General features: G+C 40.9%; 1 protein-coding gene across 5 annotated transcripts in view; it reads left to right on the forward strand.

Moving 5' to 3' along the window:
- Nucleotides 1–1,951: 1,951 nt before the first annotated feature.
- LOC137325143 (volume-regulated anion channel subunit LRRC8D-like) overlaps nt 1,952–26,074 on the forward strand; it is an 81,424-nt gene continuing 57,301 nt past the window's right edge. For 2 of the 5 annotated variants that reach the window (XM_067989905.1, XM_067989902.1), the window contains exons 1-3: nt 2,112–2,333; nt 3,901–4,115; nt 13,026–13,167. The gene's annotated coding sequence lies outside the window, so the exon portion shown is untranslated. The other 3 variants (XR_010963826.1, XM_067989904.1, XM_067989903.1) reach the window with 3 other exon arrangements.

Consider the following 26,074-nt stretch of genomic DNA (forward strand, 5'->3'; position numbering starts at 1 on the left):
ATAGATGACGAAATAGTCAGTGGTATTATCCATGTAGCAGCTCATAAATGCAGAAAAATAAACATTAGCAAGTAACATATTTAAGCTTATTTGTAAGTACGGTGAACTTCTCTGTTTTCCAGGTTGATAGAATTGGGAATAACTTGCCCCTGACTAGTTGGCATGGAGAATTGTCCATTCTACAATCAACCAAACAACATATTCCAAATCCATGTAGCCCAGAAATACTATTTTGGGTGTGCTATTGCATTACTTAATTAGGTGTCTGTTTTATTCCAATGTTGATTGGTGTCACTTTAATTTCTGGTTCTTGTGCCCATTGATCTGCATACAGCATGGGAAGAATTTCCAAAGTATACGGTGGAAATCAGTTTTCATAAACTCAATTTAAATGTTCTCAATTTAGTCAGTACTATAAAATCTGATCTGCACACTACATTTTGGTCCATATTTTCCTGACCTCTAAATATAAAGTATGGGAACAACTTGTACTCCAGATCTTCCAGTATGTTCTACAGTTAGTGATATTGGGCTCCACTGATGGCTCGATTGATAAAGACAAGCAGTAACTGAGCTATATTGCCTAGAAGGTCCAAGGTTTGATTCTTGGTCTGTTACTAATCTCAGTTGTTAGGACAGTACATAGATTACATAGAACTTACAGCACAGAAACAGGCCATTCAGTCCAACAGCCAGTGTTTACGCTTTAAACAAGCCTCCTCCCACCCTATTTCATCTAACCCTATCGTATATCCTTCTATTCCTTTCTCCCTCATGTACTTATCTAGCTTCCCCTTAAATGCATCTATGCTATTCACCTCAACTATTCCATTCAAGTTCCACATGCTAACCACTCAGTGGGTAAAGACATTTGTCATGAATTCCTTATTGGATTTATTAGTGACTATGACTATTTTATGTTTATGATCTTTAGTTTTGGACTCTCCTCCAAGTGGAAACATCTTCTCCAAGTCTACCCTATCAAACCCTTGTAAACAATTTTACAACACCAAGTTATAGTCCAGCAATTTTATTTTAAATTCACAAGCTTTCGGAGATTTTCTCCTTCCTCAGGCAAATGTTTCATTTGCCTGAGGAAGGAGAAAATCTCCGAAAGCTTGTGAATTTAAAATAAAATTGCTGGACTATAACTTGGTGTTGTAAAATTGTTTACAATTGTCAACCCCAGTCCATCACCGGCATCTCCACATCATGACTATCAAACCCTGTCATCATTTTAAAGACCTCTATTAAGTCACCCCTCAGCCTTCTCCTTTATAGAGAAAAGAACCCCAGTCTATTCAGTCTTACCTGATAGTACAATTAGCCTCGATGCCTCTGGAGTGCCCTGAGGGAGGGCGGGGAAAATTAGCCCGATTTGCCACCCCACCACCCCACCCCTGATCAATGATATGCCGGAAAGCGCGCACATGGTGATTGGATGACGACAGCATCAGTCTTGGTCGTGACGACCCCGTCTCAAATAGCTTGCTAACACACTGCCTAGAAAAAAAATGAACATTTCGGCAAGATAACAGGCAGGGTCCATGGAACCCTACCTTCACAGGTATCAGGTGTTTACAGGAGGCGGGGGGAGGAGGAACCGAGGGGTGATAAATAAATAAACATACTGAATAGTCTCACTTTCAAAATGTTATCTTGAAATCTCTTTTGGCCAAGAATGGTGACTTCATTCTGTTTTGTAACAGTACTGTTGCTGTATGTTTTCCCCTTTATTAGTGTGAGAGTGACTGTGTAATTAGATATCAGACTTTCGATGAAGCGATGGGGAAGCGGGAAACCACGTTTGTTATCGCTAGTCATGTCGTCTAACTAGAGCGGGAAAAGTTACAGGCAGGAGTTAATAACCGCTAACAGGATATTGGGGCTCAGTGCCAGCTACAGATGTCAATTCATAAAACGGACTGCAAATCCAAACTAATAAAGAACCAATGGAGTTCTCTGTAGTAAATCTGGATCTGAAAGTCACTGGAGTATTTCTAATACTTACAGAACACTGTCTCCGCCTCACTTCTACTCCACGCCATGTCCAATCCGGATTTGAGCCTGGTTCCGATCTGTTTTACAATAGCTGGTTAGTGAGAATATGAACCTTTGGAACGACTGTTCCGATTGAATTTCCTCGAGGCCCTCGGAGGATTAAATACAAATCGTCTAATCGCATTGGGGTTAATCCGTGGTTATTGTGCCTTTTATCAGTCGCGGGGGATCGCATTTGGCGTTTTTTGTTAAGTGTTTCCCTTGTGACAGGGGAATCCCTCCCAAATCGCACGGAAACCCTGAGCAACTCGGTACTTGTGAACGCCTCTCAGGTTGGTAAGAGGTTTGTACACTATGTATGGAGTGTGACAGTTGTATTCATTCAGTTGTGCCAAAGGCTTTTGAAAAGATCAATATAGTATATTTGATGGTGACAGACGAGATTTGTTTACACACATGAGATGATAAGCTTGTTTGTAACCGGGATTAATGTTTTTAAGTTTTAAACTGGTATAGTGACACTGTTGCAATGCTCCCATTTTACTGGCGCGTAGTTCTGGTGTATGTGTTGGTGCAGCACCTGCATTCGCCGGGGTCTTAAAGGCCTGGAACAAAACATGTTACAACTTCTGCCTTCCCGCTTGCTCCTTTCCACTTAGAGACCGTCAAGTTTTAAGCAGACAAAAACCCAGCTACTTTACCCATTAATGCCCGGCATGTATTTGCAGTACTGCTTGTGCATTCACTTTATTGTACAGTATCCTCTCTGCTTTTTTTTAAAAAAAACTGGGAATATATACGATGCTTTGCTACTTTTCTAGAGACATGTGTGTTATTTAAACAGGTAATCAGACCAATCGTGACTAGGCAGTGCAGCTGGACTAGAGTAACCAAGGTTTTGACACGATTCTGCAGGAATTAAACTCGGTTTCTGACTGACTTTGTTAAACAGTATCCCCTCTGCCTAGTTACAATGTAGTCCTGCAGACAGTTTCATCAAAAACAAAAGATACAACAGTTGCATCAAGGAGGCGCTGTGTGTATTTTTTTTGTCTTTTTAAGTGAAAGGTTTTTTTTTTGCTGCGTCTCGCTCAGGACCCGCTCACCCCTAAAAGGTTCCTCTGGAAGGGTGGCTGGGCCCTGGGGCAATGATGTCAAGCGCCCTCTCAACGCCAAGCGAGAGTGACAGCCGCGTCTGCCCTCAGCAACTTGAGCCTTACTGTACCGAAGCCGCGACAAGCTGGCTTGTTATGATTGTGCGAGACCAACACAATAGGAGAACCGTGCTTTAAGTTTTATTTTATGTGCAAAGCTTTGGAGGGTGTGGGGGGGTTATTTTTTAAAATATACATATATATATAAAGGCGGTTATTGTGTTTTTTCTATATATATATATCTGCTGGGAAAATGGCTTTGCATCTTGCTGTCCAACTTCCGTCTCCCACCCCCCCGGCAGCACGAGTTCGCATGACTTGTGCGGTAGACGATGGTGATTGTCACCGCCTCCCTCCCTGGGATTACACCAAACGTGGCAGTAAGCCGGTCGGCTCCGACTGAAACAGGTTCTGACTAGTCGAGCCGCGCCTGTCAGCCAGCCCTAGGTTGATTTTTTTTTAAAGTAGAACTTGGGACATGAAAAGGTGATAAACATCATGATTTTTGGCCCGGAAATAAAGCAGATTGCAGTTTTCACCATGTTTTTTTTAATATATATATATATTGCAATAATTAAAGTGAGGAGACTGTTGTAAAGATGTACTCCCATCTCTAGCCGGTGCTGCATTAAGTCTTTGTGTCATGTAAGAATGAGGAAGGTTGTGTCTATTTTATATAAATTTCCCCCCTTCCAAAATCCTTATTGGTGTTTACAGAGCGCCCCGATTTTTTTTTTGTTAATAGGAAGTAAACAGGGCACCACGTCGTCATAAAAGCATCAGCAGCAGCAAAGCGAAAGGATCCCCGCCGCAAAGGGGAGAATGTGCCCGGCCGCCCTCCTCCTCTCAAACTGGAGGGAAGTGCTTCGCTCTTTCTAAAGATCGCACGCACAGAGGAGAGGAGCAGGGGGCTAAGCGGCGGCGATTCGTCGCGGGCAGTGCCCGGTCACTCAAGACCCGGTAAGTAAAGAGAAGAGAGAGGGGAGGGGGGGAGGAAATAGACCTCACTAACACAAAATGACTGCAGAGAAACGATAGAGAGATCGCTTCTCTCCATTGTTGCCCAGATTGTTGCAGTAAGCGAGCTGTTTGCTGTCGCTTTATCCCAAGGTGCCGCTGCCACCATAGCTGCTTCAGTGTGTAAATGAGGCTGGCTCAAGGACAGAAGAAGCCTCTTAATGTTGTGATGTTTCTGAGTTTCACTGAGTGTCTGCACTCTCACTGCTATGGCGGTTTAGGCATAACGGTGTAAACCCAGTGTAGTGCTTGCTGGTTTTTTGAGCGTGCCTGCATGATTTCCTCCCCCCTCTCCTCTCCCTCCAGTGGACTTAGAGCAATAATTTTTGCCGAATCGAGTGAAAAACATTCTGACCTAAAGAGCGAATTGCGTCATATTTTGCTGAATGGGAAAAGTAGCAGCCGGTTTAATGCAGTTTAGTTGTGTGAGGAGTTTGGTCTTTGATCCGCTGACATTTCTGATTTTTATTTTGCTTCGGAAGCTATTGGGGGGGAATGGCTCACAAAACATCATTCTGAGGGCGGAATGACCTATTCCCAGAACATTATGTATTCGATCCATTTTTGTCACTCTGGCAAATCTACCGTGTGGAGTAACTTCTTGCAACTTTTAAGAAAATATATATTAATCTGAATGTTATCTGCAAAAAGAAGAAACAATTTAGAAGAATCTTGCAAAACTTGTAGTGGCAATTTTTTATTCTCAAGGGGATCATAGTTTGGAACTTATTACAACACATTTCCCAACAAATGTATTTTCCTTGGATTTTTTTTCTAAGACTGAGACAATGTCGGGGCTTTATTTTGTGGGAACTCACCATCTTTAAATACTGCTGCATGCTCAATGATATAGTTGCTGTACTCTAATACAGTTACATAGTAGCTAGTGTGGCAGTGAGCTGACTCGTACATCGTTATGGTGCTCAGAATTATCAATTTTTCAATAATCTTAAAGCGTAAGAAGAAGTTGAGGATTAGAAAGCCGCTTGGCCCAAGTGCTCCAACTCGTCCAATGGTATTTTTGAACACCCATGATAGAATTTTACAGCACAGAAGGAACCCATTCAGATGGCATTCTGAAAGAGCTATCCACCACCTTTTATCTTTTCTTTTTCAAATATTTATCCATTTAGCTTTTAATAAATCTGTTAGATTCTGCTTCCATCACGGTTTCTGGTATCCTAAGAACAACAACAACTTGCATTTATATAGCGACTTTAACGTTGTAAAACATCCACGGGCGCTTCACAGGATCGTTGTCGAGCAGCCCTCTGCATTGTAAATAGAAGTCCAACCATTCCCTTTGTCCTTTTGGTGATCATAAATTTATGCCTGCTAGTTACCAACTCACTGACTAGTGGCAATAGTTACTATTTACATTATCAGTCCTCCCTTCCCACCCCCATAATTTTTAACATCTCTATCAGATCTCCCCTTAATCGTCTTCTTGTAACGTGCCTGATTTTAAATATCACTCTTTATGTAATTTTTTTTCCCCAAGAGCTGTTGTCTTGTCCTAAGACCTGACATGGCTTGGATTTATCTCATTTATGCCATTTAATACTTTATATGTGCCTCAGCGAGGTCGTCCTTTAACCGCTACCCTTTATACTGTAGAGCTTAAGTTTGTCTAATCTTTCCTTGTAAATCATTCCTTTTACACTTGGGATTATTCTTGTTACTCTTCTCTGCCCCCTTTTGAAAAGTGGCATCCAAATTGGGTCATAAAGTCAAAATAATTTCTGTAGGTTTCAACTGTTCTGGCTATGTATTGTAATCTTTTCTTAAACAAAAACAGAAATCACTGTAAACACACCTGTTAGCCTCTGGAGAAAACAGACAAGTCAACATTTTGGACTGAGCCTTACATCGATACTGATAAATAAGGAGTAAGGGATTAACAAGCCTATTAATAGAATCTGAGGGGATAAGGGAAAAACAAACAAGCAGAGAGAAACGGAGAGAAAGTATCACTTGAATGATTGTGAGATGATGTAACATATCATCTGTTGAGCAATGTAACGAAGCATTAAAGAAACAAAGAACGTGTGACTAGCTGAGGCATTTGGAAAGTCTTCGCAAGGAAAAGCAAAAAAAAATGGGAAAGGTGGAAAACTTAGGAAGCCTGCAGATCAGGCTTGAAAATAAAACAGAAATTGCCAGTAAAGTTCATTAGGCCCGCCTGCTCCAAAAAGAGAAAGAACGGGTCACGCCAAGGTTGTAATCCCTGCGCACCCCCCCCCACCAACACCCACCAGCACTGTGTTCTGATGAGGGGTCTTTCTCCCTCTGCTTTCCCCCCCAAAAGCCAATATGTCTCCCCGCCTTCTGTTTACTGATCTACCCCAAATCGCCAGCAACCCTTGCTGTAAAGAAAATGAAGGATGTTGCTCAGGTCTGCAGTTACTAAAGTCAGTGTTTGAACCATAGGGCTGCTGAGTGTGTAGGAGAAAGAAAATATGTTATTTTTATAAACTGATTCTTCACATTGCCATGACATTGTGATGAGTCTATTATCGCTTCCAGTTCTTGTGCAAATTCAGTTCCCTTCATTCTATACCAGTGTTGTTCATTCTTTTTCCCAATATGCAATAGTTTGCATTTGTTGATATTAAATTTCATTTGGCAAGAATTTTATGACTTATAAGAAACAATATGAAGGAAGAGCAGTTTGAAAGGCAGTCATCACTGTGTACATAATGCCAGAAGATACTGAGAGTCAAAGTGCTTTTTTCAGAGATGACCTCTATAAATGAGCAAGGATCAATATTCAATCCATTTGTAGTATAATGTGATGCTCTATTATATAACTTCTGTTGTTAAAAGAATACTGCAAATTCTAAACAGCCTAAAATAACATGACCTTGCCCCTTTCAGTTTCTAGTTCTAAAATAATATTTTATCGCCCTGGATATAATTTTGTTTTCATACCCATGATGTCGTGTGTGAAAAAAAAATATTTCAAGCATGTTATATAAATGACACAGCAAGTGGTGATGTAATAAATAAGAGCACACTTGAGACAGATCATAACTTGTTTGCAACTTAATTGTTGGTGAATTAGTTTAGTAAAGCCCTGCTTCTGGACATGGATTCTGTAGTTCACAGTGCATTAACTAAGTTTCAGCATGTAGTACCATGACTGACTAAGTGAAATTTTGTTTTTATTGTATGCAATTACAAAATTTGATTGCATGTTTGGGAATGGTATTCCACAATTCCGTGTACCTTTCACTCAAATTTAGTGGGTCCTCACTTAATTGGCCACTGAGAAGAAATTCAACCCTATTTCCTATACAACAAAATCTGCACAAAGAAAGGAAAGCACAGCTTTGTGTGTATGATGTAGGTGAGGGAAATGTATTCTGCACCACTTGTTGGTTTCTGGGTAAGGATGCACAGTGGCAACATGTCTGTAGTTTTGCTTTTTTGAACTTTCTGCAGAATTGTTGCTGCCAAAGAAATGCATGTCAAGTTCACTTCAACTACAAATGCATAATACACACTTACCCATAAGACCATAAGAGATAGGAGCAGGAGTAGGCCATTCGGCCCCTCGAGCCTGCTCCGCCATTTAATGAGATCATGGCTGATCTGATTTTTACTTCAACTCTACTTTCCTGCCTTTTCCCCATATCCTTTGACTCCCTTACTGATCAAAAATTGGTCTAACTCAGCCTTGAATGTATTCAATGACTCAGCCTCCACAGCTTTTTGGGGTAAAGAATTCCAAAGATTCATGACCCTCATTTCCGTCTTAAACGGGAGACCCCTTATTCTGAGACTATGCCCCCTAGTTTTAGATTCCCCCATGAGGGGTAACAACCTCTCAGCATCTACCCTATCGAGTCCCCTCAGAATCTTGTATGTTTCAATAAGATCTCCTCTCATTCTTCTAAACTCCAATGAGTATAGACCCAACCTGTTCAATCTTTCCTCATAAGACAACCCTTCCATACCCGGAATCACCCGAGTGAACCGTCTCTGAACTGCCTCCAATGCAAGTATGTCCTTCCTTAAATAAGGGCACCAGAACTGTACACAGTACTCCAGGTGTGGTCTTACCAGCACCCTGTACCGTTGTAGCATGCCTTCCCTGCTTTTATACTCCATCCCCTTAGAAATAAAGGCTACCTGTTTTTTTTGTGCTTGATGAGGGTTGGAATCTTTTTAAATGCTTAATTTTTTGTTTTCTGTTGGCTAATTTGTAGCTTTCATTCCAATTTTCTTGCATTTACATTTTTTTAAAAATGTAGTAGGAAGAACTTCTTTCCTGTGTTTATGTAATGCAAAAGGGTGTAGCAAACTATCTGGTCAAAGATCTGTTCCATCATTTTTGTAGCCAGGGACAATTATGGTGTCTATATGGTTTCCCAAGTCTATTCTACCTGGGCACAATGCTCTGTGAAGCAGAGGTTTTGGAGCTGGTCTGCTGATTATTATTTGCCTCCAACAAACTTTATCTCTCGAAGGATAATACTGCAATCCAACATCTTAACTGGTAGGATGGTCCTCTCTGTACGAACAAGAAAGTTACTGTTGCTTTGTGCTGGTAAGCTTTTCTGTTTGAGCTGGTTAAACACCAGAAGTGGCCCTGTGCACACCTTGGGATCTTTAAGCTTTGGCTGCTGCCAACCTATTTCTGAGTTCTTCGTACCTTTAAGTGGGGTGTGCCCTTGCACAGAGAGAGTAAATGGAGTTGAGGTACAGATCAGCCATGATCTAACTGGCTAAATTCACAGGCCTGAGGGACTGACTGGATTACTCCTGTTCTTATGCTCTCCATCTCGGGTAAACAAAAATTGTGTACGGAATTTTTGCTATCTTGGTTTGGAGGCTCTTAAGCACAATGATACACTTCTGTGTGTGAGGCACCTGGCTGGCCCCCCAAAAAAATCCTTGAAAGGGGGATTGCTAGTGAAATGAATGGATGGTTTTGCACAGTAGCAGTGTTTTGAGGTATCATGGAGCTTTTATTTCTAATTTTGATATTTTAGAATTGTGACACATTTAAGAAAGAAAGACTTACATTTATATAGCGCCTTTCATGATCTCAGGATGTCCTAAACTATTTTACAGCCAATGAAGTATTTTTGAATTGAAAACAGAAAATGTTGGAAATACTCAGCAGGTCAGGCAGCATCTGTGAAGAAAGAAGTAGAGTTAACATTTCAGGTCGATGACCTTTCGTCAGAACTGGAAGAAGATGAAGATTTACCACCTTGAAGAAGTACTTTTGCATTGTAGTCGCTGTTGTAATGTTGGAAATGTAGCAGCCAAATTGCACACAGCAATGTCCCACAAACAGCAATGAAATAATGACCAGATAATCTGTTTTTTTAGTGATGTTGGTTGAGGGATAAATATTGGCTAGTATTTAAAGAAATTGCATCTTAAATAATAGTTAGAATTACAATTCTAAAAATCAGGGAGAAGAGGTGGATGTTGAGGGCATTTAATTTCATAAATTTCATTGGATGGGAGTTTAAGCAAAATCTTTGATGTAGGGTTTGAACTTGGAGCCTCCAGCATCAGAACCAGTGTTGAAAGACACAAGTCTCCGACTGTTACGTGATAAAAGATCTCTTTGATCTCAGAAATGGGTGCGTGCACACGCTTCTGAACTAATCTGCTGTTTAGTTACAAAACACAGTCTTCCTGCAACCAAATCTGGCACCAGTGATAGAACAGGCACTGGCTCTAACAAAAGCAAGTATTTGGCAGCTGTGTACCTTGGCTAATGGACTTGTGTAATGAATAAATAAGTGCACTATTCAAGGAAAAAAGCTCCCAATGCCACATTATCTATATATTTGTGAAAAAAGCAATTGAACCTGAGGGAAGCACCGAATAGTGCTGGACAAGAGCGGCATAACCGGAGCATAGGTCTGTTATTTGCCTTTGACTTTAGAATCATACAGCAGGAGGCCATTCGGCCCATCGTGCCTGTGTCAGCTCTCTGAAAGAGCTATCCAAATAATCCCACTCCCCTGCACCTTCCCCATAGCCCTGCAAATTTTTCCTTTTTAAGTAGAGATCCAATTCTCTTTTGAAAGTTACTATTGAATCTGCTTCTACCATCCTTTCAGGCAGTGCTTTGCTTTGAAATTCAGGACAAATGAAAGCACCCAGCTATGAATCAGTGGATAAATGAAGTTTCTAGTGTGGTTGTGAGCTGTTGAATAGACCAGGAAGGTTCCAATTTGCTCCATGGTCTCTGTCGAGTTAGTTGGTCTTAGCCAGTAGGGTCTAGTGGAGTAGGAGATTACAGCTGACTTTAGTGTTCTCCCATGGATAGGGGGAAAAATAGCCACGTCTTGTCACTACTGGGGGAAAAAAAAAGTGCAAGCTTGTGAAGGCAGAATAATACTCAGCCCTGATGCCATGACTATTAAATTAACTTGCTGGTGCCCACTGTCCAAGCTCAAATGAATTTCTGCTTGCATGACATCCTGGAGGGCTGCAGGTGCTCATGGGAGGTATACTGCAGCATAAGCCACTGCCTCGGGAGAAGAGGAGGGAGAGAAAGTACGTATCCTGTCTAGCAGTTCTCCTGCTAGAGTCTGACTGTAAACTGTACATTTAACTGGCATTGAAACCAAACTGAAATGCGGCATTCATAATTGACATTTGAATGTGAATTAAAATAGCACCATGCTGCTGCCTGTGAGAAGATGAGAAGTGCAGCATCTAAAGGCTCCAAGTGAGAGAAAATTGTGACCAGTAAACATGCTTTAAAATGGCAAAACTTTTTAAAGAGTCCGTGTTCTGTGGAAAGTTGGGAAAGTGAACTACATACTACACATAGGTCACAGTAATATTTAAATAAAACTGCAACTGCTGGATATCTGAGATAAAAGAGGAAATGCTGGAAATTACATCACAAGGTCAGACAGCATTTGTAAAGAAAAAAGACAGATTGAGTTTCAGGCATGTAATCTCTCTTCTCCTGAACCCCCCGCCCCGAGTTCTGATAAAGGGTTACTTGCCTGCAATATGAATAATCTTTTTTCTTTCCTCTTTTCATATATGACTGACCTGTGTATTTTCAGCATCTGCTGTTTGTAAATAAAATATCAGTGTTCTCAGTGGGTTTATTTGGCATGTTAGTGACAGGAAAAGTCTTGCTTCAGGTAGTACACCTTACAGATGTGCAATATGTTACTTGTAATTCATCACCTCAAATTGCTCCAACCACTACTGATAGACCTGGATGTACCGGTCCTTCACCTTGATGTTATATTGCTTAAGGTGCTCTGTCTTGATGCAGAGCAGTGGACAGAATGTATAATTGTACAGTTGGGCATTTTTCACTGTTCAAGTATGACTTTTCACATTCTCGCCACTGCTTTAGTGAAATCCTGGTGAGAATGCTCATTGTCATTGTTATATACAGATAATGGATGAATGGTTTGTTCTTTATCCTCCCCATAACGCTACCAAGTAGACTTATCCACAAGACAACAGAGCTGTCCACGTTAGAAAGAAAGAACTTGCATTTATATAGCACCAAATTGATATCCCAAAGCGCTTTACAGCCAATTAAGTACTTTTGAAGTGTAGTCACTGTTGTAATGTAGGAAACGCGGCAGCCAATTTGCACACAGTAAGGTCCCACAAACGGCAATGTGATCGTGGCCAGCTAATCTGTTTTAGTGATGTTCGTTGAGGGATAAATATTGGCCAGGACACCAAGGGGAGCCATCCAGCTCTTCTTCAAAATAGTGCCTTAGGATTTCCACCTGTGAGGGCAGACGAGGCTTCGGTTTAATGTTTCGTCCGAAGGACGGCACCTCTGATAGTACTGCACCGGAGTGTCAGCCTGGAGTATGTGCTCAAGACTCTGGAGTGGGACTAGAACCCATGATCATCTTCCTCAGGCAAGTGTGCTACCACTGAGCCATGGCTGCTTCATTAAGAGTGGCACTTTTGTTTAACCAAAATATCCTGGTGTCATCCAAAAGAGGAGCTTGTTTTATTTTTTTTCTTCCTCCCTCGCCCCGATAGAAATTGTTTTTCCTTATTAGTTAACTTTCTACAGGCCTCCCTTGCGTAAATGGCCAATGAGGTAGTATTTTTCTGTGTACACCAAGAAAGAAACTGTTCCCATACTTGTGGCATTGGAGTGAACATACATTTTATTATCCTTATGATTAACTGTTTGCTATTGTATTCTGTTTCTCGTCCTCTTGATGTCTGAAGTTTTGCTTTGGGAATCGTAGAATATTTGTGCAGAAATTTATTCTATACATCTATTTGATTGATGTTGGTTGAGGGAACACTGGGCAGAACTCCCCTGCTCTTCTTTGAATAGTGCCATAGGATGTTTTACTTAGAGGGCAGACGGGGCCTCAGTTTTAGTTCTTACCTGAAAGATGGCACTTCTGACAGTGCAGCACTCCCTCAGCATGCATTGCAAGTGTTAGCCTAGATTATATGCTCAAGTCTCTGGAGTGGGACTTGAACCCACAACCTTCTGACTCCAAGTGCACAGGAAGCTTGATGGCCCCACCTGCCATTAGCTTTATCTGACTCGCTGCAGGAGCAAGCAGACATTTCATAAAGGCAGAAATCCTATATTGTGGATCTTGCAGTGTTCTAAATGGCAGGTGACTCACACCCAGTGCTTGACAGTGTAGTGCTAACAGTAACACATTTGTAGCACTTAGCATTTTGTTTGTGAGTAAACTACTGAAAATTGTAAGTAACAGTTTAATTGCTTTTGTGAAATCTGTAACAGCCTTTGTCACCAAATGTTATTCTAGTGACAGAAACGTATGTGAACATAGAAGTGTCAACCTGGGGAGGATTTTTAAATAGAACTATTTAAAATAGAGCTTTCTGTATTTTTAGGTATCCTGCACTCTGGCACTACATTTTAAGTAAAAGCACAACTCTCCAGATGTCCATCTATTTCAGAATGGAACAGGCGCTCTGACGGCCTCATCTGGTGACAACGAGCTACACTTGATCTTTCTGCATAGCAGTTAACCAAGTAAGTCAACACATCTAAATTTCTGTGCGGAACCAAATCTTGCAGCAGTGCTCCATGTATTAAAGTTACATTTCACCACTCCTTTATTGTACAGGAGCCATACGCATTAAAAATGGGGGAGCGGGGGGTCACTGAAATTGTAATTCACATCCTTCATGTTATCCAACAAAATGTTTTTGTGTGAGGGAGGAGAATTTGAGCCTCTTCCCCCTATCCTAGACACCAGTCTTAATTTTCCTGCTTTGTACCCTTTCCAATGCCCCCATGTCATTTTGTAGGTAAGATAACTGGTACAAACTCACTAATGCCCATATAGAATTGGTCTCCACTCCTACGACTTGTACTCTATGCATCTGGGTATTGCCCTTGTATTCTACTTACTTTCACAACCATTCTTACATCATGGAGTTCTGTTCAATGGCTAGTCTGCTGTAACATACAAATGTTTCTTTGGCTCAGTTGTATATGTTGTCATTTTCTTCCTTCAATATATTGTATTATATTTAACACCTAAATGAAAGGTAGCATATGCATCACAATTGAATGACCTTTGCCGATCATCTGTCTGGGTGATTAGTTTCTCAATCCATTTGAACATTTTGCTCCTCAGCACATCTTGTTTGCCAGTACTATGATCTGTAGTCACTCTGCTTAGTTTTTCATTTTGTCAATACTGTGAACAGCAGCGATACGATGTTGTGACTAGGACGTCAGTAAAAAGTAATGATGGGAATGTGAAAGTTTTGTATGAAATCCATTTGAGCCCAACAGACTCATTATAGGTTTATTTCTTTCAAACTTGGGTTGTGTTTAAAAAGTGTTTTGAACTGCAAGACTGTAGGGAAAGCTACTGGTAGTTGCAGATCTGTCACTGGCAGTGGTGGGAGTAATTGGAGATAAACCAAGTTACAAGAAGTATATTGGTGTTACATTAAAGCATATTTGTTTAAATGTGATTTTTTTTTCTCTCTTATAATTTATTGGACCAATATGCTAAATAAACACAGTGACAATATTGAGCAGGATCTGCCAATTAATTAGTCACTTTTGCCACTCCCAGTTTGAACTATTCCTATTCATGCCTACCGTTTATTCTCAAGTCAATTATCTGTACAGTTTGTCACTTCACTTTTTTTTATTCGTTCATGGAATGTGGGCGTCGCTGGCAAGGCCAGCATTTATTGCCCATCCCTAATTGCCCTTGAGAAGGTGGTGGTGAGCCTCCTTGAACTGCTGCAATCCATGTGGTGAAGGTTCTCCCACAGTGCTGTTAGTTCTACAAATGCTGTTGGTTCCACAAGTCTTATTTTCTAATGAATAAAAACACATTTTGTATTTTTCTCCTTTCTCCAAGTACTATTTCTTGGCCAAGGAATGGGCAAGCAACCTACACTCTGCCAATACTGCTCCAGTCAGCCATGAGGATATATTAGGGTAATGTGGCCCATGACTTTCTCTCCCAGACTTCCACAGTACCTTCCACTGAGATCAGCGCACACATAGCTCTGTCCTGCCATTCTGTGGAACGTATGAACAGGAGTAGGCCATTCAGCCCCTCTAGCTTGTTCCGCCCTTCAATTAGATCATGGCTGATCTGTATCTTAACTCCATCTACCTGCCTTGGTTTCGTATCCCTTTATACCCTTGCCTATCAAAAATCTAACAATCTCAGTTTTGAAATTTTCAATTGACGCCCAGCCTCAACAGCTCCTTGGGGGAGAGAGTTCCAGATTTCCACTACTGTTTGTGTGAAAAAGTGCTTCCTGACATCGTCCCTGAACAGCCTAGCTCTAATTTTAAGGTTATGCCCCCTTGTTCTTGGACTCCCCACCAGAGAAAATAGTTTCTCTCTATTCTGTGGTAGAATTTACCGGGAGTACCAGTGCACTACCATGCCAAAGCAGGCACATTGTTCAGTTCCAATATTGACCCCACTTTATTGATATGCACACTCCATCACGTTCTCTGAAGCATTCCATCAGAATCCTGATTGAATATGGTCACGTGACCATATTCACTAGCAGTCTTGGGAGGCTTGCATACTGGCTAGAATTAGATCTTCAGATTTACCATAGAAGATACTTGAACAGTTTCAAAACCTGCAGCCTTTGTCCTTTCTTGAAAATTAGAATAACAATAGCCATTTTGCAGCTGACTGGTATTAATGCCTTGTTTATTGAAAGTGTTCTTATGACAGCAATAATCCCTCTTTGTTTTTTTTAACCACTCAGATGCATTCCATTAGGGCCTGTCATATTATTCCATTACTCAAATTTCTTAATGACCATTTCTTTGCCAACTTTAAATAGAAGAAAGAACTTGCATTTATATAGTCCACTCCTGGGATGTCCCAAAATACTTCACAACCAATGAGTTGCTTTTAGTGCAGTCACTATTGTTATATAGGCAAAAACATCAGCCAGTTTGTGCAAGATCCCAGAAACAGCAAATAAATGAATACCAGTTAATCTGTTTTTGGTGATTGCAGAGGGAAGAATGTTGTCCAAGATGTAGGGGGAGCTCCCTGCACTTTGATTAGTGCCTTGGGATCTCTTGCGTCCATCTAAACAGATGGAGGACACTCTGTTTAATGTCTCAATCAAAAGATAGCACCTTCAACAATGTAGTACTCCCTTAGTACTGCACTGAAGTGATTAGCTTAGGTCATGTGCTTAAGAACTAATGGGTTTTGAACCCATAACCTCTGACTCAGGCGAGCCTGCTCCTAACTAAGTCAAATGACACAATTCAGAGACTTTGAATGTCAGTGATATTTTGGTACAATGTTGACACTCCCACTTATTATTCCAAAGAATGATAGGATGCTGAATGCATGCCAGCACAAAGGTCAGAAACTAACAACTGGAGAGGGGAGATATAGTGCTGAGTAGAAGCCAGATGTTTCATCACGGAGAAGAGGGAAGAATTAGAGTGAGCCCCCAGGTCATACTTCGGGACCACCGAGCTCTATTGACCGAGACCTGGGAACAAGTTCCTGCACCTCAAGTTTGAGTTGTGAAGACGGGAGGAAAAGAAAAGAAATTGAGAGAGATTTTTCAATTGGCCACTTGATTACTGGTTGTTAAATGAAGACTGCAATGCTCTGAACCATTCAGTCATTCCTGATATGGTTTCCACCAAAATGATTCACCACAGGCTCCCCTTTTTTGCTTTGTTTTATTGGAACCTTTTGGTCAACAGTGTTGCTCCTTCTCTTTCCCCCCCCCCCCCCACCCCAAAAAAAAAATGAAATCAATATTACCCTTTCTAAGCATTCTCAATTAAAATATTTGTTTTTTAAAAACTGAATAGTTCCAACTTTTCACTTTTTATACATAACTTGTAAGTATCAGTACTTGTATGTAAATTCATATGTTACTATGGTGTGATCTATATCAGATTCTTCTTCATTGTACTATTTTGTTTAATCTTTTTAGGATCATCTTAGCAATTTTAAAGTACTTTCCAGCAGTAATGATTTCTCACTTGGTGTTCTTGACTTGTGTACAAAACTGCAATCTCGTTGTTACCAGAAAGTTTAAGAGGTGTAAATCTTTATTTAATACAAGGCATTGTTGACTGCCAATAGAGATTTAGCATGATATGGATGTTTTTGCTTGAGAGGGACTGAAATGGTGGCTATGGGGTTACCTGTGATACTGACCGGTCATGACAGGCAGTATGGAAAGGGAGGGGGGTAGCCATGATAATAAAGGATGATATAAGGACAGTGGTGAGAAAGGTTCTTGGCTCTGAAGATCAGGAAGTAGAATCGGTATGGGTGGAAATAAGAAATAACAAGCGGCACAAAACACTTGTGGGAGTAGTTTATGGGCCCCCTAATATTAGCAACACCGTTGGACAGAGTATTAATCATGAAAAAATAGGAGCTTGTAACAAAGGTAATGCAGTAATCATGGAGGTCTCCATACTTAAGAAAAGACATACTTGCTCTCGAGGCAGTGCAAAGAAGGTTCACTCGGTTAATCCCGGGGATGAGGGGGTGGACATATGAGGAGAGGTTGAGTAGATTGGGACTCTACTCATTGGAGTTCAGAAGAATGAGAGGCGATCTTATTGAAACATATAAGATTGTGAAGGGGCTTGATCGGGTGGATGCGGTAAGGATGTTCCCAAGGATGGGTGAAACTAGAACTAGGGGGCATAATCTTAGAATAAGGGGCTGCTCTTTCAAAACTGAGATGAGGAGAAACTTCTTCACTCAGAGGGTAGTAAGTCTGTGGAATTTGCTGCCCCAGGAAGCTGTGGAAGCTACATCATTGAATAAATTTAAAACAGAAATGGACAGTTTCCTAGAAGTAAAGGGAATTAGGGGTTACGGGGAGCGGGCAGGAAATTGGACATGAATTTAGATTTGAGGTTCGGATCAGATCAGCCATGATCTTATTGAATGGCGGAGCAGGCTCGAGGGGCCGATTGGCCTACTCCTGCTCCTATTTCTTATATTCATATAGACTGGACAAATCAAATTGGCAAAGGTAGTTTGGAGGACGAGTTCATAGAATGCATTCGAGACGGTTTCCTAGACCAATACGTCATGGAGCCAACCAGGGAACAGGCTATTTTAGATCTTGTATTATGTAATGAGACAGGGTTAATTAGTAACCTCACAGTAAAAGAACCTCTGGGGAAGAGTGATCATAATATGATAGAATTTCACATTGAGTTTGAGAGTGAGGTACTTAAGTCAGAAACTAGAGTCTTAAACTTAAATAAAACCAATTACATAGGTATGAGGGGCGAGTTGGCTAGGGTAGATTGGGAAATTAAATCAAAGGGTATGATGGTTGAAAAGCAATGGCAAACATTTAAGGAAATATTTCAATATTCTCAACAAATATACATTCCATTGAGAAATAAAAACTCCAAAGTGATCCACCAGTGGCTAACTAAAGAAGTTAAGGATAATATTGGATTTTAAAAAAAGAGGCCTATAATGTTGCCAAGAAGAGTAGTAAGCCTGAGGATTGGGAGAGTTTTAGAAACCAGCAAAGGATGACCAAAAAATTGATAAAAAGAGAGAAAATAGAATATGAAAGTAAACTATCAAGAAATATAAAAATGGATTGTAAGAGCTTTCACAAGTATGTAAAAAGGAAGAGAGTATCAAAAGTAAACGTTGATCCCTTAGAGGCTGAGGCAGGAGAAATTATAATGGGGAATCAGGAATTGGCAGATGCGTTAAACAAATATTTTGTATCTGTCTTCACAGTAGAAGACACAAAAAACATACCAGAAGTAGTGGGGAACCAGGGGTTTAATGACAGTGAGGAACTTAAAGTAATTAATATCAGTAGAGGAAAAAGTACTTGAGAAACTAATGGGACTAAAAGCTGATAAATCCCCTGGACCTGATGGCCTACATCCTAGGATTTAAAAAGAAGTGGCTGCAGAGGTAGTGGATGCATTCGTTATGATCCTCCAAAATTCCCTAGATTCCAGAACTGTCCCAGCAGATTGGAAGGTAGCAAATGTGACCCCGCTATTTAAGAAAGGAGGGAGAGAGAAAACGGGGAACTACAGGTCAGTTAGCCTGACATCAGTCATCAGGAAAATGCTGGAATCCATTAAATATGATTTGGCAGAGTCGACATGGTTTTATGAAAGGGAAATCGTGTTTGACAAACCTATTAGAGTTTTTCAAGGATGTAACGAGCAGGGTAGATAAGTTCTAGACTCTCCAGCCAGGGGAAACAATCTCTCAGCATCTACCCTATCAAGCCCTCTCAGAATCTTATATGTTTCAATTCAATCACCTCTCATTCTTCAAATCTCCAGAGAGAATAGGCCCATTCTACTTAACCTCGCCTTGTAGGACAAACCTCTGTGGTATCTTCGCTGCACTGCCTCTAAGGCAAGTATATCCTACCTCAGATAAGGAGACCAAAACTGTACACAGTACTCCAGGTGAGGTGTCACCAAAGCCCTGTACAATTGTAGTAAGACTGCCTTACTTTTGTACTCCAACCCACTTGCAGTGAAGTCTAACATTCCATTTGCTTTCCAAATTGCTTGCTGTACCTGCATGCTAAGTTTTTGTGATTCTTGTATGAGGACACCCAAGTCTCTCTGAACACCAACATTTAAAAGTTTCTCACCGTTTAAAAAATATTCTGTTTTCTATTCTTCCTACCAAAGTGAATAACCTCACACTTCCCCACATTATACTCCATCTGCCACCTTCTTGCCCACTTACTTAACTGGTCTATATCCCTTTGCAGACTCTTTGCATTCTCTTTGCATTTTCCTCACAGCTTACTTTCCCACCTAGCTTTGTATCATCAGCAAACTTGGATACATTACACTCAGTTCCTTCATCTATTCATCGATGTAGATTGTAAATAGCTGAGGCCCAAGCACCGATCCTTGCGGTACCCCACTAGTTACAGTCTGCCAGCCTGAAAATGACCCGTTTATCCCTACTGTTTTCTGTCCGTTAGCCAATCCTCTATCCATGCTAATATGTTATCCCCAATCCCATGAGCCCTTACCTTGTGTAACAACCTTTTATATGACACCTTATCAAATGCCTTTTGAAAATCCAAATATCGACATCCACTAGAAATAGGAGCAGGAGTAGGCCATACTGCCCCTCTGGCCTGCTCCGCCATTCAATAAGATCAAGGCTGATCTTCGACCTCAACTTCACTTTCCCGCTCAACCCCCATATCCCTTGATTCCCTTAGAGTCCAAAAATTTATCTATCTCAGCCTTGAATATACTCAATGACTCAGCATCCACAGCCCTCTGCGGTAGAGAATTCCAAAGATTCACAACCCTCTGAGTGAAGAAATTTCTCCTCATCTCAGTCTCGACCCCTTATCCTGAGACTATGGCCCCAAGTTCTAGACTCTCCAGCCAGGGGAAACAACCTCTCAGCATTTACTCTATCAAGCGCCCTCAGAATCTTATATGTTTCAACGAGATCACCTCGCTTTCTTCTAAACTGCAGAGCGTATAGGCCCATTAAGAAGCGACTGAATGCATTGGACACAGCAAAGGCTATGGGCCCAATCAATATCCCAGTGGTAAATGCTGAAGACCTATTCAGAGTTAGCAGCTCTCCTAGCCAAGATGTTTGAGTACAGCTATGTGGCAGGCATGTACCCGACAATGTGGAAGATTGCCCAGAACCTTCACCACACGGATTGCAGCGGTTCAAGAAGGTGGCTCACCACCACCTTCTCAAGGGCAATTAGGGATGGGCAATAAATGCTGGCGACGCCCACATCCCATGAACGAACTTTAAAAAAAAAAGGTATGTCCCATCAATAAAAAACAGGACAAATCTAACCCGGCCAGTTACCACCCTATTGGCCTCCTCCCAATCATCAGTAGCGTTGGAAGGAGTCATCAATAGTGCCATCAAGCAACACCAATAACCTGTTCACTGATGCTCAGTTCAGGTTCCACCAGAATCATTCGACTCCAGACCTCATCAGAACCTTGATCCAGACATGGACACAAGAGCTGAATGCCATAGGAGAGGTAAGGTTAGCTGTCCTCGGCATCAAGGCAGCAATCGACTGAGTGTGTCACCAAGAAGTCATATTGTGGGTCAGAGAGAAAACCCTTCAAATGGCTGGAGTCATATCTGATGCAAAGGAAGGTAGTTGTGATTGTTGGAGGCCAGTCACCAAAACCCCAGCACATCAGTGTAGGAGTTCCTCAGGGAAGTGTTTTCAGCCGATCTATGCTCAGCTGCTTCATCAATGACCTTCCCTCCATCATAAGGTTAGGAGTGGGACTGTTTGCTGATGATTCCACAGTGTTCAGTTCCATTCACAACTCCTCTGATAATAAGGCAGCTCATGCCAGCCTACAACAGGACCTGGATAGCATCTAGACTTGGGCTGAGAAAAAGCAGATAACATTTGTGCCAAGAGAAAGCATAGCCATCTCCTACCGACCATTGCCGACTCCCCCGCCATCATTATCCTGGGGGGTGTCTCCATTGACCAGAAGCTTAACTGGGCCACCGTAGCTCGAGCAGGACAGAGATTGGGTATTCTGACATGTGGCTTACCTGACTCATCAAAGCCTCTCCATTATGTACAAGGCACTGGTCAGGAGTGTGATGGAATACTGGCCACTCACCTGGATGGGTTCAGCCGCAATAACACTCAAGCTAGACACCAGCCAGGACAGTGCAGTTCACTTGATTGGTGCCGCAGCCACTGGAATCAATATCTACCCCTCCACCACTGGTGCACTGTGGTTGCAGATATATATGATATACAGGATGCATTGCAGCAATTCATGGTTACTTTGACAGCACCTCCCTCCCCTGCAACCTCTACCACCACGATGAATGAGCAGCAATATGGTGGGAACAACATCAACTCCACATTCCCCTGAAAGTCTCACACCATCCTGACTTGGACATATAGCGCCCTTTCCTCATCATCGCTGATTCAGAAACTTCAAATTCCCTACCATCACGAAGGACCACAGTGGCTCAAGGAGAATGTCTATCACCATCTTCTCAGGGCAACTAGGGATGGGCAATAATTGCCGGCCTTGCCCGTGTCCCCCACATCCCAAGAACAAAAAAAAGCAAATGCTAAATGTATAGAAATCATTGGTTAGACTGCAGTTAGAATATTTTGTCCAGTTTTGGGCACCATACTGTTAGGAAGGATGTCAAGGCCATGGAGAGTCTGCAGAAAAGGATTGTTAAAATCAGACCAGGAATGAGAGGCTTTAGTTATAAGGAGTGGGTAGAGAAAAATAAACTATAGCTCTTTTCATTACAACAAAGAAAGTTAAGAGAATTTCTAACAGAGGTGTTCAGAGTTATCAAGGATTTTGTTAAGATAAATTGCGGGGGGGGGAGACTATTTCCACTGGTTGGTGAATTGGCAACCAGATGTCATACAGTGGCCAACCAGAAATAGTGATGAAAGCATAATCCATAATTTCTTTTAAAACAAATTGGATAAATAATTGAAAAAAACCATTTAAAAAGGTATGGGGCTAAGAGGATACCACTTTTAGAGAACTGGCAGTGGGCCGAATGGCACTTTCTGTAGTGTAAGATTTCTTGTCTAAAGGTTGACTTAATCCAAACTTTCTGAACCACGTGTAGATTGAGAATTTTTCAAGGCAGAGTTGTCAGGTGAAAGTCTACTTCGGTGACATTTTAGACTACTTGGCTGTCTAGCAAGAAACTTTGCGTTGCTACAGCCATCGAGATATTATCATAGCCTTAGCCACCATTTTGCATGCTGATGTCTTTTGGATGTGTTCCCATCTAAATTGATGGTGGGTCTGCTTGAACCCAGCTGTGTCTATTTTCAGGTCTGTGCACAGGTTCCACTCTGAGTCTGTACCTCTTATTTATGCTTCATAGTTGAAGTAGAGGCAATGTCTGTGACTTACTTATAACTGTGGATAATTAGTATGACTATTAGTAGAAAATTGTTTCCTACTCACAATTTGGGTTAGTCTTGTCTGTGGGAACCAGTGGCTAGCATATACTTTTGAGAAATTAGTGTAAAATCCTGTGTGGTATAGTTATTCTAACTACTGTGAGCTGCCCGCTGATCCCATAAGTGATGAAAACCATCAGGCTCCCTTCCTGTTTGTTTCCGCCAAATAAATCTTTACCAGAAAGCTTTCTTGTTTGTTTTAAGCTGTGCTTTTGTTCTGTCTGACAACTCTTGTGTATTTTCTTTAACACCCGCCCCCAAGTCGATTTTCTTCTGCTGATGTATCTGCTCTTGTAGAGTCCCCTTCCGGATCCACTGATTGAAACCTAGAACTTTCACGCACCGTCTACCAACCTAGAACTTTCACGCATCGTCTACCAACAGCTGATCCTACAGCAACCGCCATACTAACTCTGTCCTTGAATCCAGCAGATCTCAGTGCTGGGATGGCAGCTGCTTAATGGGATATGGTGAAGTTTGTCAGCTTTTCCATGTTGCACTCTTAGTATTTATTAATTACCTAGTCAGTGCCTTTTATCCCAAACCGTTCTGCTTGCTATAACTATATAATCTTATCAATATTAACCTTGTTGTCAAACTTTGTGACCTGTTAATTTTCGTATGCATTTTTTTTAATCCTCTCCGCTCAGTCCTTTAATCACAGCCTTTTGCTAAGGATGCACGTTCCTGTTTTGTTGAGCACTTGTATCATTAAAATAAGTTTCTTACCTAGCACTTTATTTCTTCTAAAGCTATGCTTTCCTCAATTTAATAAAATTCTACCTACGTGAAATTCTACATAAATACTTGTTTCCTCTTGAATTAATAACTTTGGGGAGGAAGAATGGAGTGCCAATAGGTAGTCCATCCTTGTTCTGATGATGCTTAAGTCTGTAACGAGGTGAACACATCAATATCATCTCGAGCTGCCAGTCTCTCTCCATGAAGAGGCTATAATCATCCATCCTGCATAAATAAACGCGATCGTGATTGACATTTTGTGGCTTTTCTGAAAAGTAAGTCAGCTCTGATTCTAATTTGTGCAGCCATTGCTTAACTTTCAGTTGCAGTCTTCCTCAGAGGAAAGAGGTAGGTTCCTGAAACTGGTAGAATCGAGTATATCCAATGAGAGCTTTGTGACTGTTAATATTGGACTGTCTTTAAATTGATCCTGGCATGGAACTTTCCCCTGCGATGGGTTGCTTGAAGCCATTGGGTGAGTAGAATTTAATTTGGTTCAGGTCCCAATCTGATTGCTGATCTAAACAGGGTGTGAAGTAAATCTCTAAGTATAGTTATAGAAAATTAGAGTGCAGAGGAGTATAGCTTTACTGAAATAAATGCAACATTTTTATTACCCAAAGTTTTTGCGTTCTGGGAAAGTAAAAAGCTTAATCTCTCTTTATTGTAGACAATAAACAAAAATGTTTAATCACTTCCAATGCATTCTCGTAATGCAATTGGTTGGCAATAGTTGAACTGATGCAGCGTGGATTAATCAATGTTCTGGTTACCTATTGTAGAACGTGTAAGCTGCAGCTTCATATACACTTTGTCTTCTAAAATCCCTGTAGGTCATCCTGGCTTACAAAGCATCCTTTAGTTATTAATGCAGTATGACCTACAAGGATTTTATGGAAAGTTGATTGCACATTAAAAAAGTGCCATGTATAAAGGTGTGACTTATACACTGAATTTTAATGCGAATCCTGTCATCATTCAGTGAAGTTTTGAAACCCTTAAAATATAAATTACTTTTAAAACATGACGAGAGTGGTTCAACATTAGACTTGTAGGTGTGGAATTAAACGGCACTAATGGCTCAATTCAAACCCCATGTGGTGCGTGGGTAGTGTTGATCCAGTGGTAGTATGCAGCACTGTGCAAAAGCACAGCAGAAGGAAAGGAAATGATAGTTAAACAGTGTATCGTGTGAATCAAAACTATTTTGAGAAAAACTTGAAGCCTGTAACCTAATAAATGTAGTGAAAGTGGAGCATTAAAGTGCTCCAACACAACAAATACCTGTTGGGAGAAAATAGAAGGTGCTTTGCAAATTTTTTTTAAAAAATGTTCCAATACTAGACAAGGCAATGGGACTAAAATATACCTGAATGAATGAATGAATAGGCTTTGCACCAGTTAAACTTTAAAAATATTTGTGTTACTGTGCTGTATTATTTCCTTCTTCATCTTAGTAAACTGCTTCCTACTAGTTGCTTGCAAGCAATGTCTCTTAGCAATTCTGCCTATCTTTTTGGAGCTGACTCACTCTGAGGTACAGTACTTGTATTGTGCCCAGGAGAGAGGTTTTTGTTTTGTGGCGATTTTATAGTGCATTCAAGTTCTGTAATATTTTCCTTCTGCCAACTGTCACCTGTTTTGAAGATTACCACCGTAGCTTGTTTCTATGCATCTCTCTAGCTGTTAAAGTCTTTACTGATGCAGGTCAGCTCAATGTGTTTACATTGGTGGTTCCCTGAAACCCCTCCTTTCCTGTAGGTAATGACTTCTGCAGGGACTACTGCAGCCCTTGTGGAACCATGCCTAACAGGTCATTGTTAGTGTGTGAACCTAGACAGTGAACATCTGTGGGCTATTTAACTATGGCAGGCTTCATAGTTGAGCCTAGTCCCATCTCTCACTCGATATCCATCCATCCATGCACTGGATGGACAGGAATCCTTTCTTCATTCTTGTATGCAAGTATATGTACACTAGTTTCCCATGAACTTGTGTAGCATTAGAACAAACAAACCAAAGGATGTTAATTTACTTGCTTAATGCTTTGAATAAATCTAATCTTGTTTCTTCTTTGATGGGGAAGTGCTAAAATGGCCCTCGAAGGGTTAAAATACAAAGTTGAATTACTCTTGCACATGAATTGATCAAGTGGAACATATTAAAATGGTTGTCATTTCTTTACATTATAGCAGCAGTGAAACTGTTAATTTGTTACAATTATTGGATCCGTGTATAAAATGCTGTTGCACAGATGAGTCCCATAATGTATTAAGACCTGTTTTTAATTGATCAAATTGCAGGTTTGATCCAGGGTTCTTCATTTTGAATCTTGTCTACATAAAGTCACCACCTTTTATTACAGTACACTCTGGTACTTTAATTGATGAGAACAATGAAGGTCTAAATTAAATGTACTGAGGCATGCATTTATGCAGTGTTTATAATTGTAGATGTACCCTGTTACATCTGCAGCAGCGAACAGTGCAATTCTCACAGAAAGCAATAACCTAATGGCAGAATTTCCTGGTTAATTTTCTGTGTGTAAATCTGAAGTCTGAAGGTCACGTTGAGGGAAGATTAAGGCCTCACTTTAGAATTTCTTGTGCAATTTATTTTGCATCAAGAGTATAGACAGGGCTGCAGGAATCTCTTACCTTGTATTTGATTTTTTAAATATTTGCTTTCAATTTTTAACAGTGAAGCTCAACTGT

Source organism: Heptranchias perlo, chromosome 9 (genome assembly GCF_035084215.1).
Source record: "Heptranchias perlo isolate sHepPer1 chromosome 9, sHepPer1.hap1, whole genome shotgun sequence".
NCBI classification, from domain to species: Eukaryota; Metazoa; Chordata; class Chondrichthyes; order Hexanchiformes; family Hexanchidae; genus Heptranchias; species Heptranchias perlo.